At 42.5% G+C, this 14,170-nt stretch overlaps 1 protein-coding gene across 1 annotated transcript in view; it reads left to right on the top strand.

The window, feature by feature from the left end:
- Positions 1-14,170, top strand: part of NIPAL2 (NIPA like domain containing 2) — a 50,062-nt gene that overhangs the window by 556 nt on the left and 35,336 nt on the right. The gene's annotated exons all lie outside the window — the stretch shown is intronic.

The following is a 14,170-nucleotide window of genomic DNA, read 5'->3' as shown; positions in this document are numbered from 1 at the left end:
GGTGTCTGCCAGCAGTGTTTCTGTAGTTGTCAGTGCTGACACTGTATTTGGTATTTGGGTGATGGCAAAGCAGAGACTGAAGCGGCCTCCGAGAACTAGCAAGTTGAAGCATCTGCTAACAATAAAAATGAATTGGAAGCTGATTAAACCCTTTACCTCTTCCCTGCTTTTTTGCTTCACAAAGTAGGAGGCATGGCAGGATACTCAACATTCTTGTTCTCTGCAGCACAAGAAGCAAACCACTTTTTTATGATGCAAAGTATTGGCATAAATTGTGCATAAAATGGCTTGCGAGTAACTGCTCTCCTTTCTCTGCGAGCAGCCCAGTAGCAGGTCATAACTCAGGGAGGGTCCCCAAAACCTTCCCCTCTGGACTCTGCATGTGCTACTGGCAGGATATCCAGGTGGCAGGATGCATTTCTCAGCCTCAGAGGAAAGGAAAACTCTGAATTTACTCTGAACTCTGAATAAACTCCTAAGCCCCTGGAGCTGCAGCACTCCTGCCTGATGGCTGATGGAGATGCTTATGGGAACCAGAGCACTTATGGAGGCAAGAATTAGAGCCAGGGGGTTAGTGAAGGTTTGAGAATTAGGGCCCTGGGTCTGGGAGTGCTTGCAGAGCTGATGGGGAGCCTGGTGACATGGGTCCCTTGTCATTGAAACACCTGCCTGCACATCATGATGGGGTTATAGCTTTGCTTGCAAAACTTCCTAGCCCTGCTCTGCATTTTGGGATGATTGAGTGAGGATTGCTATTTTTAAAGCATGGTAGTTTTCTGATTCTGGTTTTCTGTGCTTCCATTTACTTGCAGAGTTAAGGTTTTGGACTAGGCAAAGGGTAACTACAGGCCATATATTGCTACCAACCTTTATCTTCCCAAGTGTTAGCTTCTTCTCTGCACTCTCATTTTCACATTTTATGTATTTAGATACATCAGAAACCATTTCTTTCCTCCGCTCCTAGCAAATGGACTGTCCTGGCTGTGTCTGTGGTTTGAGCCCAGTTTCAGGTTTGCAGGTAGAGGCTCTCTCTGTCCTTTCCCCTGTTCCTGTGGCTGTTTTGTCCACTTGGTTTGGTTTTGAAGGGGAGTTGTTTGTTTTCTGTGCCATGTGGACATCAGGAACATCCATGCAGGCCTAGCAGTTCTAACGCATTAGGGAAGTCCATGGTACTACAGTCAGCCCTAAATGATGGCTGTAAACATGCAGCTCCCTGGAAGAAGCTAAAGAGCCTGTGTTCATGTGACTGTGCAGTTTAATGTCTGCTTGTGCTGGCATTACTTTTTATTTATCATCAGGGTTATTCTCCTGTCATATCCCTGATCAAGCCTATTGATCCTAGCTGTTGGCACAAGGTTAGTAGGGGGAATGTGTGGTCATGAGGCAAAGGTTGGAGGTGGGATTTCTCCTTAGCATCAGTATGGGCAATGATTGTCTGATGCTATTCAAGGCTCAGCTCTGACAGCCTTCCCTGCCTCAGCCCAGTATCGTGTGCTGTGAAGCATAGACGTGTTTAATGATGTAGTAAAACCTGATGAAATATGTACTTAGTTACCTGAAGTATTTCCTGACAAACTAATATTACTGTAATATCTCGAGTCTGCTGGAGTAATGAACATAAGAAGCCACCACATGTGAATTTGTTCTGCTTAACATAAAGTGTGTGTAATTGCTTCAGTTTAATCCTTTTTTTATTTCCCTCGGCACTTCTCAAATATTGTTTATTTATTTCCAATACTATTGTTTATGGACAAAAACATTTTGCAAGATTAGTTGAGATTATTAACTACAATATTAATATTGGTTTGAATTTCTGTCAGAGGAGGAGGAAAGAGCTGGGTAGAAACAGTCAATGAAAACTCAGAAGAAATTCTTCCTCCATAACTCAGTATTTCACATGGCTGTTGTGTGTTGTCACTGTGTGTGGTGGTTTAATTACGGAAGCTGAGCCTGAGAGGGAAATTAATTTCATTTCTGTGTCTTTTTCCTCCTTTGCCTGTCTCTTAATAAGCTTGGAGTAATTACTGGCTGCCCAGACACTCACCTCGAGATGTTGTTTTATTTCATGATTTGTGCTAATAAATCACTTTGGCTCTATCCTTGAGGCTTAAAACGTTGACAGCTCCTTCAGACAGATTGGTGGCCTCCTGTCCCATGACTATATATCACCGTCTGTCGCAGGCTGTCTGTGCAGGTGGCCAGTATGTGCAGCAAGGAAACCCAATCCTCGTGTGCTTGAATCAGCTGGCAGTGGTGCCTACCATCAGGTGCGACAAGAAATCCCAAGGATTAAATGCATCGCTGTGAGGCCTTTCCATGCTGCCTTCTGTCACATACATGAAAGCTAGATTTCATGTAAAGTGCCACAATTAAGGCTTTAGCTCATTCTGTTCAAGGAGGAAATCTTCAGTGTTCAACTCACCCCATGCTGCTGTGGGCTTGATGCAGCCACTCAGTGGCCTCAGCAAGGTGAAAGCATGGTTTGATCCCAGAGGGAGCTGCCACCCTGGACTTGAAGATTATTTCCTCATTTCCCTTGGCTGAGGAAGCACCCCAGAACCAGTGAGAGCCTCTTCAGCTGGCACTTCCACCAGAGAAAACTGTTGTTAGAGCACGTCCTACAAGCATTCACCAGGATGCTTAAAGCACTTGAACAATGAAATTTCCAGCCATGGTTTTCCCCTGCAAGAAGCAAACACCACACATTATCAGGCTATTCAAGTTGAAGGCAAATGATGCAAACTCTCCTCTTTTTATTTTCCATTTCAAGTGTTTTGTAGTTGATTTTTTTAATGCCTTTTTCCCAGTCTCTGTAGGATTCCTCATGCTGCAGCCTGGTCCCTGATGGACTGCAGATGTTAACTGTTTCAGGTTAACCGGTGAGCCAGTCCCTGAGCATGAGGGGAGTAGAAACAAACATGCCCTCACCCTGCTTCCTACTGCTGTACTCATCTCTGAAGGCTATGGAGGAAAGATTTCCCCCCACCCCATATTCTAAAACTGTTTGTTGAAAACAAAAGTATCAAAACACTGACTGCATCATCATATGATTCTTTACCTGTCAGGTTTCAGACTTCAGACAGTCCCAGTTTCCTTTAACTTTGTTCGGTCTTTCAAATACACCTCTTTTTTGAATCAATCATAGGGAATCCAAAAGTCAAAACTTATAATTAAAAAACATTGCAACCAGTTGCTGGCAGCGTTCCTGCCACCTGAATAACCCTGAATTCTGCCCTGCCAAAAATCAGCTGTCCCTGCAGAGGTAAAGATCCCAACATGTCTGGTGTGAAATGAGCATGCAGCTTATGAAAGCTGTAGTCTTCAGGTTAAAGCACAGTCAGATGCAGCATGGGAACTTATTAATTAGTCAAAGATAAGGGGAATAATGACTAGAGAGCTTTACCCTTTGCTTGTCTCCCTTGCACTTGCACCATAGGCACGTTGGTGTGATGGGAAAATAGCCAAAAGACTGGATGTAGCATTCAGTTTTCAGTCAGCATGAGGAGCGACCTGCTTATCTGGCTTCCAGCAGGCACTACTACGGGTCCCAGAAGTGCCTAGTTTGCACTGCTGTGTTTCTGGCAGGCCTCTTCCACCCTGCCAAGGCTGGAAGGAGCCAGGGCCCTGCAGGCAGTTTCCCCCCAAAGCCCAGCATGGCAGTGCTGGGCAGCAGCTTCAACTCCACGTTTTGGGTTTAGGGCAGACAGACCCAAAGTGAATGGCACTGGTGGGAGAACTCATCCCTCACCTTTTCTGGACGCTTTCATCTCTTCAGCATTGCTGGTACAGCTGCTCGAATGGATGCTTCCTAGCCTGACAGCCAACAGGAGATGGTGAGCAAAGCCATGCCTGTTTCCTGGTTCTCACTGGGTTATTTTTCCCAAATCTCAGGCTCTTTTCAATGCTTCCCCTCACATCCCTGTTATGGTGAAATGAGTCTTTGTTTTCTTCTGAGGACGTTGAAGAATATGTGCATTTGTGGTGTTTTTTAATGATTGAGGAGACAGAGTTAAATAGAGGCTTCTTAGTTATGCTAATTTGTTTTAGGACATTTGAGAATGGTAATTTGGAATTTTCTAGGCAATAATAACATTAAAAGGCTCATCATTTGTCAGAAAGACAAGTGCAAAGAAACTCGAATCACAAAATTTACATATTCTGCCTAGTGCAGAAATTAGTTTTGCTTTGGACTGCTTCAAAATGGTATTTTACAGAAAGATTTGGGGTATAGTTCAGGCTCTGTTGGATACCCAACTTAGCCCCCAGTTGCAGAGCCTTAAAACAGGCACTGCTCGTTAGCACAGTGATTCAGGGCAGCAGAATCAGATTTACTCTGGAGCCAGCAGAGCAGCGTGAGTGCTCGTCTTCCCCTTGTTAGCACTGAGTAGGAAACACCAGCTATGGGATGAGTCTCAATCCCTATCCTGCTTTGGAGGTGTCTGGCTCAGTGCAGTGCTTTGCTCTGCCCACCCCACCACCAACCTGTAGACTTTTCTGCAAATAATGGACTCAAAGTTAAATTGTCCACAGCTCCTGTGTTGATTTTGATATCTCACAGCCTTGCCTCAGAGTTGCAAGGTGAGGGAGGGTGAAGGTCTGGCTGCTCAGGCAAACACCAGCCTGCAAGTCAGATTTTGTGAAGGTGCTGTGTGGATCTAAGACATCGCTGCTGCCTGATGGGGTGGTGCTGCTCCCATCTTGAATCTGCTTCTGCTGTTTCACTTGCCTTAGTGCTCATTTGAATCCTTGGTGAGTCAGTTTTTCTGTCTAAATGGACAGGAAAATACTAATTGATTTATTTATTTTTAAAATAAAAGTTCCCCTTTTCATAAAATTTCATGTGTGACAGTATGGGCCCTTACCATTTTGTGATTTAAAGAAGACTTTATTGCTCTTTGAAGCAGAGGTATGATGTTCACCTACCTATGTTATGGTAGTCTGCTCTGGGCATCAAAAAACTAGACATCTGAATCTTACCCTTACATGTCTTCATCAGTCTTCTGGGTCTGATTAACTCCTGTTTGAAAAAAAATCAAAAGAATCCCAGTGACTCAAGTAGAAATTTGACCAAACTCAGACAAATAAGGCTTTATAAAAATGAGCAAACACCAGAATGTGCTCTTCAGTCATAAGGGAGGTGAGGACCTTTGGCTCACCTAATAACCAAAGGCTGTGATTATTCCATTTGGAGTTTTGCTGATATGTATAAACTGTTTTGTTCATGTTTATAATGTCACCATGAATTGTCCCAGAAGAATGACATTTGTTAATGTGAACAGTTGGGAGATATGCTTTTCATTCTGTGACTAATCTGGACTTTGAAATGTACTGCCAGTGGCTTCAAAAGACAGCCAGTTGGTGTGCGAATCAACGCCAGGCCTGGAGCAGAGATCTTAAGAAATATGGCAGGGATATTTGCAGAGTATTCTCAAAAGTAAATAATCAATATCAAACCAAACAGATGTGTGCTGCTTAAACTGAGGTTATACCAGTGTAACTCCGTTCTTCTCCATGACATTCACGGTTGATTTACGTCATCTAGGCTGGAAGCTTTGGCCTTGTTTGGTGACATGGACTGTTTTGCCCATAATGGGGAAATCAAGAGAGATTGTGGAACCATGATAGACAGAAATCATGGGACTGTTGGAATTTAGCACTTGGAAGAGGCACTCAGTGACTATCCAAGAGAAGGGCTATAATTCTCTCTGTATCCTGTGCTGTGTTCTGTGGAAGCAACCCTGAGATGCAGAGACCTATGGGGTGCTGGCCCACCATGCTGAGTGCATCTTCTGAAGGAAAATCCTCCGTGTTTGGAAGCACTGACTCAGAGACAAGAAAATGCTGGCTGCTTGGACGTGGCCACTTCTTGCTGGCTGAGGCAAAGTGGTAACACAGAAGTATATCTCCTCTTGTAGGCAAGTCTAACTTGTTGACATTTAATCTCCTTGAATTAAGTCAGCTGAATGGTAGCTAAAATCTGCAATATAGCTATAGCTGGCATCCTCAATAATGTAACTGTTTTCCTCATCAAAATGAAGTCATTTTGTCAGCAGATATGGATTGCACTTGAAGCCATCAACAGCCAAGATATATGCACTGGAAAGAGGTTCCCATGAAAAATAATCAAATGTGGGATTTGTGTACATAACAGACTTGCACCCAGATAGTTAACTGTCAATTAAAAGCTGCTTTAAGTTTCTGGGGCTCCAGCTTGGGAGTAAACAGATCCTGACTCCATTTACTTTGCTTTATAACTCTAATCTACTCTTTCTTGATCTCTCTGTCTCTCATACAATTTTCTGCTTTGGACTTGTCATGAGGTTCTTGCATTTAATGACTTCTTATGACTCTTTGCCTTTTTTCTCTCTAATTCAGTGACAACCTGTTGCTCCCTGCAGTGACTAAAGCACCTTGAACATTATCATTCAGTGTCTATGTTATCATGCAGCAATGACTCATCATGTCAAGATGATGGAGAGCAAGGCTTGTAGTGTCTGCAGAAGTTTCAGTCAAATAAAGAATAGCAGCTTTTATCTGACCAGGCCTCTAGCTTCATTTCTTGGCTATAGATCAGAATCTGCTAGGACAAACTAGAGTATTGTGTGGTTTACAAGAACATAAAGTTAATAGCATCCGATTTAGGACAAGGGTGCTCAGAACCCTTTCATTATTTTTTGCCTAAAAGGCAATGGACAGATTTTTTCTTCATAGGCCCCATCTCTATATTATGCCCTGTCAAGAAGAAATTGTCTTATTATTATATTCTATGTTAATATTTAAATAGCAGGAAAAAAAAAAAAACAGCAAGTTGTATATTTGGAGAATCCACATAAGCTGAAAAATACTAACAACTAGGAGAAAATACTTAGAATCTCCTAATTTAAGTGTAAAGGAGAATTCTTTTTATCTCCTTATTTAAGTGCAACAGAGAACATAAAAGGATGATAAAAGTACCTAGAAGGGATTATCCAGCTACACTGACTTCTGTTTTCTGCAACAGAAGGCAACAGTGCAATGCCTGTTTTGATTTCTTGTGAACTAGACACTTGGTCTGTATGCCAGCAACCCATCAGGAACTACGAAATGGTTCCCAATAATTTAAGTTGGGTTACAGTTCAAAGTAAAAGATCAAAATGCACAACTGTAATGTGTCACATGGAAACTGGAGGGAAAAATGAGGCCATTGCCTATATCTCAGGCCCCTGCAAGAAATTTGCGTATGAGATCATTTCTTTAAAAAGTTTATTCATTATCATAATCCCCAGGTTTACATCGTACAGTTTTGACCAGAAGCATCTGTAAATTAAAAGCATCCAGTTGTGTTTGTGTGTGTATGCACCCACATACATGTGTGTGAATATTTTAGTGAGTGCAAGACCTCTTGTTTTTAAATCATCGCTGATAATCCAGCAGTTGTTTATATTTAAATGAAGGATGTTGCTAACCAGAATGTTCTGCCTTCTGGAGTCCAGTCCTGTTTTTTTGCATTACAAGCTATCTGTAAATGATTAACACTCCTTGTGGAAATGAAACAAGGAGAGCCAAGTGCGTGAGGTGCAAGAAGGAAAGCAAGAACCTAATGCGTAGCACCCCTCCTCTGCAGGAACAGCAGACTGGAAGGGTCTTTGGGCTGTCCATTCCCTACTGTATAATCACAGAAGTCTTTTCCCAGATGGATCAAACTTCATTTTAAATGCAGCCAGATCTCTTCTTTTTTCCTCTCCTCACTTGTTACTCAAGTGCTCAAGTTACTTCAAGTGTCCTCGTCTCCAGCCCACGTTTACCCCTGACCCACATGTGACAATGGAGTTCAACAGCTGAGCATGTTCATTCAGGTTGTGACATGGAAAAGACTTTTCTGTGCACATTAACCAAAGGGTTAGTTATAGATAACACAGGATTAACTGAGATGGGCTGAAAGACAAGCCTGCCTTTGTTGGAAAGTGGTGCTGGAGAGGTGCATGCTGGAAAAGGTATGCCGTTGCACTGCTCCTCGCAGATTGTAATGGGAGATTTTTATACAAAAGTTCTTTTTCGGGTTTGGTAAATAATGTATTCAGCTGGCTACGTTGCTGTTGAGACTTTGTGTATCTGATTTAAGTGGATTAGAAATAGCTCATTTGTACTCCAGCAAGTTTTGTACTAAAATAACAGAAGGGAACAAGCTAGGTATGTTTTATTTAGAGGCATGTTTGTGTGTACACACAGAGCGAGTCATCTCTCCAACAGTGTTCTCTGCCTTGTCTTGCAACCTAACATAACGCCTGACAGCATGATTTACTCAGTTGTTTAGATAGGTCTCCTCTGAGCTTGCCAGTCTTTCCGAGTACAGGCAGAGCTACTTCCATCTTCCAGAGCACAACCGGGGTTACTCTGCCTCCCCATGAACCTCGTGTCTCCTTGGAACAAGGAGCTGCACCCTCCCTAGCTCTCCATTTAGGTGTCCGGGGAGCAACATGAAGTGGGGAGAGGAGCAGTGCAGCCTCTCAATGTACATGTAAGTCTGGCTATAGTTTCTGGGAATTAATATACCAAGGTTTTTAGTGGTCTGGCTTATACCTTGACTTGTATACCAGAAACTAGACAGGATAAAACTGGAATATCTAGGAAGCCTGTTCTTGGGCAGCAATGGAGGAATATCCCTGAGCCACCTGGCCCTATTGTGGGAGAAGCTGGTCCATCAATGCTTGCTTGCAATCCTTGTCTCTCCTGAGGGACCTGGAAACTGGCAAAAGTTTAACAATCCTTTTCTTGCTTTTCTGGGTATGTAATGTCTATAGTTGCCATGGAGATGTTACGTGATGGTCCCTGAGAAAATCTTTCTATTAAGGTATTACCAGCTATGACTGAAATTTTTAGAGCCTCTATTATACATTCATTGGAGACACGTTTATTTGCAATCTAACAGGCAATATTAAAAACGTGAAATGCTCTCTGATTATGTGGCACAGTATCCTAGGCTACTCATTTGAAGAACAGCGTAAAAATCCATTCTGCGCCTTCCCCATTCTCCCATTTATTTCTAATTCTGAGATTTGATTCCTCAGTATAAGAAATTGAAATTTAGGAGATGGTCGATTTGATTGTAACTCTTCAAGAAGGAAAGAAATTACCCCTCATAACGCTTGTAACATTATCGTAGATGGTTATATTTGTATGTAGCCTTAGAGAGCATTGTTGAAAGTGACTTTATTAACTTTTACCAATCATATTCTTCATCTCAGTTTGGTACCATTATGGACATTAATTAATCAGACTGAGGAATATAAATAAGAATACATGAAAATTATTGAAGCACAGAGCTGGACAAAAGGGGCTCACTTCTGCAGTTGCTTTATCCTCTCAAGCTCCCACACCTTTTGATACCCTAACAAGCTTTTCTTCCAGCCTTTAAAGTTTATCTCTTTTCTGGAAAAAGAAATATTCTAAATTCATGAACTAATGAAAGATAGAACCTAGTAAAGGCAAGAGCATTGTAATAGTTGTGAGATAGGAACTTTATTTACTCGTCTGGAATCCAGTGTGGCGACTCATGTAAAACCTACACCAAGTGTCTTGTCTCCACTCAGATTTTCCCTGGCTTAGTTACCAAGTTCTCCTCTCTTCTCTTGTTCTTAACAAAAATGGTGACAAACATTTTAATTCTCTCTTTCCTGTATATTGAACAATGTTCTTTGTCTTTTATGTCACAATGAAGAAACCAAATGTATTTTCATTACATGTTCCAACACTGGTAATTACCCTTTCACTGTTATTTCAGGTCTCCTTCAGTACTTCATATGGGCCTGAACCATGTGAATATATGAATTACACTGTGAAAACCATTGAAACAAGGACCTTATATTCTTTATACATCTGTAAAGCACTGAATACAGCCAGAGCTCTATAAATAATAATAGCTAAATGATAAGCTTCTCCAAATTCCAAAAATATGTTTTTTGTTAAGGATTCTAAATTCCTCTAGCCTCAGATTTAACACAGAAATGGAAGATTAGGAGGCATTTTTCCCCAAAGACTATTTTGTTATAGGATCCATTGAAATCTGTTAAAAACCTAATTACTGGAAACCAAATGTAGCATTTGAAGCTATATAGGTCATTACATTTGTTGAGAACACCTTTAGATCACAAATAAATACAGAAATAAAGAAAAAATAGGAGGAATGGTTTAACTAGACTTGGTAAATTAGAAGAGAACATACATTTGAAACTTTTTTCTTTTTCTTTTTTTTTTTTTTCTTTTTTCTGTTCATCAGTTTAATTTACCAGCAAAGAAAGTTCCCATAAATAATGGCCATATACCTTTTACTCAATGCAAATTCAGTTAATCTTTCTAAGTTTTCATTTCATGGGCCTGGAAACTGCAGTTTAATGTGCATTAGGAAACACAGATGTAATATGGGTAAATTGCATCTCACTGTATAACTGAATCTCCAATGCAGATTTTACTCTGCAAGGGATAAATTTATTAGAATTAGTGCCAAAGATTTAGATTTCAGCCTGGCTTTCATTTATCATAAGCCTCTTGCCTTACTTTGACAATAAAAAGAGACCTTGCATGTAAAGACCCTTTTAAAACACTTCCAGAATGATGTGGAAAGGTGTTAGGATAAATAAGCATCAGGCCCTGCATGAGTGCTCGAAGCAGGGCCGTATGCAGCAATATGCCGTGCTGCCGCTCATTTATTTTGAAGAGCAATGCGTTGCCACTCCAGCTGGCAAATGGGTGCCTTCTGTCTGATTGTTCAGACCTCCCTTCCCCACGCCTGGGCTTGTGCGAGAGCCTCATGCAGCCAGCATGGGGGGTGCCAGGAGACTGCTGGGGGCACCTTGCTTAAGTTTGCCACCTCTCGAACCCCCGCAGCAGGCTCCTGTGCAGTCACATCCCCTTACTGTCACCCCTGGCAAACAACACAGGGTCACCATTTAAAAACCCTCGCTGTGGCTTGTGAATTTTAATCCGCCTTCAGTGTTAAACATTGGCAGGTGGCTTATAAAGAACATAATGCTAATGGGGTATATTTTGGGAGGGTTATTTCAAACCTGGAACAGTGCCTTCCCAGCCTCACAAATAGTTTTTTTTTTAACGCAAATGAGGCAGTGAGGAGTGAAGACCTAGGAATGGAGGGCCAGGGAAAGGTATTCCTCAAGGCAGCTTTGCCACCAAAGGAAATGCCAGCAGATCCACAGCCTCAGTCCATGGTCTGTGTGCTTGGAGGCTGTCTAGAAAGGACCACAAAGCCAGCAAGTGACCTTCATGGCTTGTTCCAAACCTAATTATGGTGAAGGAAATCGAATTTCTCTAGTGATTTTTTACTTTCTGACAAATTTAAGGGCAGGATTTTTCTGGGATGAGCCTCATGCATTTGGAAGCATTGGAAGAATGTGTCAACAGTTTGAAATCTGGGGTACAACAAAGTGGCCTGCAAGTTCAGACTGATGTTTTGGAGATGAAGGGACTTGAGTTTTATGCCAACAGTTTTGAGTATTTCAGTCTTTTTCCTGGAGAAGGTCTTAGCTGAGCGAAGTAGCACCATGGCTCTGGAGTTGTGTATGCAACTGAATTCCTTCAAGGTTTGTCTCAAGACTTGTGTGGGAGAAGCCCTGCAGTGCTTTGGATGATATCACAACTGGATATCACAACTGGAAGCTCTGTGTTCAGAGAGTATCATGTTTATTACTTATAAAACTGGATGTTCCACCAGTCCTCTAGCCTCTAAAGGATGTTGAATAGCAGACACAGCACAAATGATAACGCTTTTTATATGACAAGATAGGAATGGAAGGATTCTGGTGGCCTTCGGGGCAATACAGCAAACATTTTAGTTTGATAGTGTAATCTATCTCCTGTTGTGGGGCATCTTCTTTCATTGATGCCCAGTTTTATTATCCTGAGATTTGGTATCCTATTTTTCCTCTCTTGCTTTGAGCACTGCTGTAAATGATAGCTCTCGTGCAGTAGGAAAACCCTGCTAGCTTAAGATGCATTTTGATTTGTGAAATTTACAACCTAGTTTTTTTCTTTCCCAAATTTTTATTCCCTGTTGTTTTCTTTAACACTGACACGTCTGAATACGAATGAACCTGCACAAGAAAGTTTTGCCATGCTATAGCTGCATGGTGTGACTATACTTTCATCTCATCTCCCTGGAGGAATCTATGTGATATTTGACCTCCTTCATGCACCGTACTCTGCTTTTAATCGTTAGGGCTATGTCCAACCCCTGAGTTTGGAAGAACAGCACTATCACCCTGTTAAACAGAGCTCATTAACTAATGACAGTCTGGAGCAGTCAGCGTCATATATATGCCAACAGCAATGCTCAGGTGAACCATGTGGTCAATACAATAAAATGACCTGAGCAGGGAGGGTAAGTTTTGAGCTCAGACTGTGACCATAAATTTACCCTTGATCATACACATGCACTGTTTTTCTCCTGGATCCCTAACCTGGGCTATGGACCAGGACCCTATGTCAGCAAGGCCACAGCAAGGCCAGGTCCCCACAGCCCTGCCCTGCCCAGCCATGGGCCCTGCTGAGCCAGACCCACCTGTGGGCCCAGATCCCAGCCTGGCCTCATCCCATCCCCACCCAGGGAGGTGACCAGTGCCTGGTGTCCCTGACTCGGATGGGATGGGATGGGATGCCCTTCCCTGATCACCCCTGTGGGGAGCCTCTGACACTACTGGCTCCTGGGACATGTCATGGGGAATGCTGAGAGAAATGCTGACCCCAGTACTTCATAAGGAAGTCCTGAAATTATGGTCACATACGTCTTAGTATTTCCCAGAAAATTAGGAGACTGAGAAGACCTAAATTTTTGAGCTGCTTTCTGATCCTGACAATTTCTGGAATGTGCAAAAAGAGCAATGACTTTTAGGAGAAGTTTTCTTTTGAGACATAGGGGTGATCATCAGGTGAGATCTTGTGTGTCGAAAAGCAAAGCTCACATACACCTAACAAAGCAAAGCTCTCATGTAGCTAATGAGGCAACCACTGAGGTATGAAAGCAGTCAGTTCTGGAGGGGACACCAGTAATGCTCAGCAGGGGAAAACTTCCTGCTGGAGTCCCTATTCGTGTAGCACACAGAGCCATAAAAGGGACATTTGATTTACAGTTTCTGGAAGTGGATGCTCAGATCGTCATTAGAAGCCATAAGTGGGCTTAATTTTACACTTTTTTTTTTTTTTTAATTAAAGATTGAACACAGTTTCACCTTCTGCCCACCAGCTGTATCCAGCTTTTACATCAAGAGAAAGGGACATTTATGAGAATTATTATGGGCCATCACAGCCATTCCACAGGGTGCCTTTCACCTGGGTTTTCAGCAACTGCGTTAGGGATGGATATCAGACCACACGTGGGGATGTTGTTTTGCCCATCCATGCAGATCAAGCTTGGAGCCCTCCCTATTTCCACCCATCTTCTTTTTCACTGACAGCTTGGCTCATCCCTTGCTACCATGACTTACATGTGCCATGCATGGGGACCACTGACTGCCTTTAAGAGTTAGGGCTCCTGTCTAAGGAGATGCAAGGAGGTGCCCAGAGATGCAGCTGTAGGAGCAGGGTTGGCTGCTGAAATGGAAAAAGCCACAGAGAGACCTGGTTCTCTGCTGGGACTTGGGGGGAGATATATTAAAATTACTTATGTGAAAGCAAAAAAATGATGGATTAAATGAGGTGGCAGTTCCTGTTTCTCTGTTCCCTGCCGTCTCCTTTTTCGTAAACCCTTCATGATGAGGTTGACAAGGTCACCTCTCCACCCACTCACAAAACGAACATGTTGTCATTTAAAAAGAATAAGTTTTTGGGAGCAAGAGAACAATTTTGATTTAACTGCTGTTTTATTGAAATCGTTGTTTATGCAGGATGATGAGGGGAGCCAAATAATCCCCTTGTGAAGTGGTCAAACTTTGCACAAGGTATAGTAGCACCAGCATCAAAACCCAGGGGAGGAAATTCTGCCCCTCTGCTTCTACGAGTGGGGGCTACCTGGTAGCAGTTCCCCAGTGTGTAAGGAGGCTGCAATGCTGCTCAAGTCCCTGTAGTAGTTAGTCCTTGATATCAGTAGAGACATCCATGCCAAGGTGTGCTTAGATGTCTTGTCATGCACTCCACTCTGAGGGGTGTTCCCAGAGCATGGAAAACACAACACACATGAGAGCCC

This window comes from Aythya marila, assembly GCF_965140915.1.
Source record: "Aythya marila genome assembly, chromosome: 2".
NCBI classification, from domain to species: domain Eukaryota; kingdom Metazoa; phylum Chordata; class Aves; order Anseriformes; family Anatidae; genus Aythya; species Aythya marila.
The sequence above is the reverse complement of the archived record's forward strand: the minus strand, read 5'-3'. Positions and strand labels throughout refer to the sequence as shown.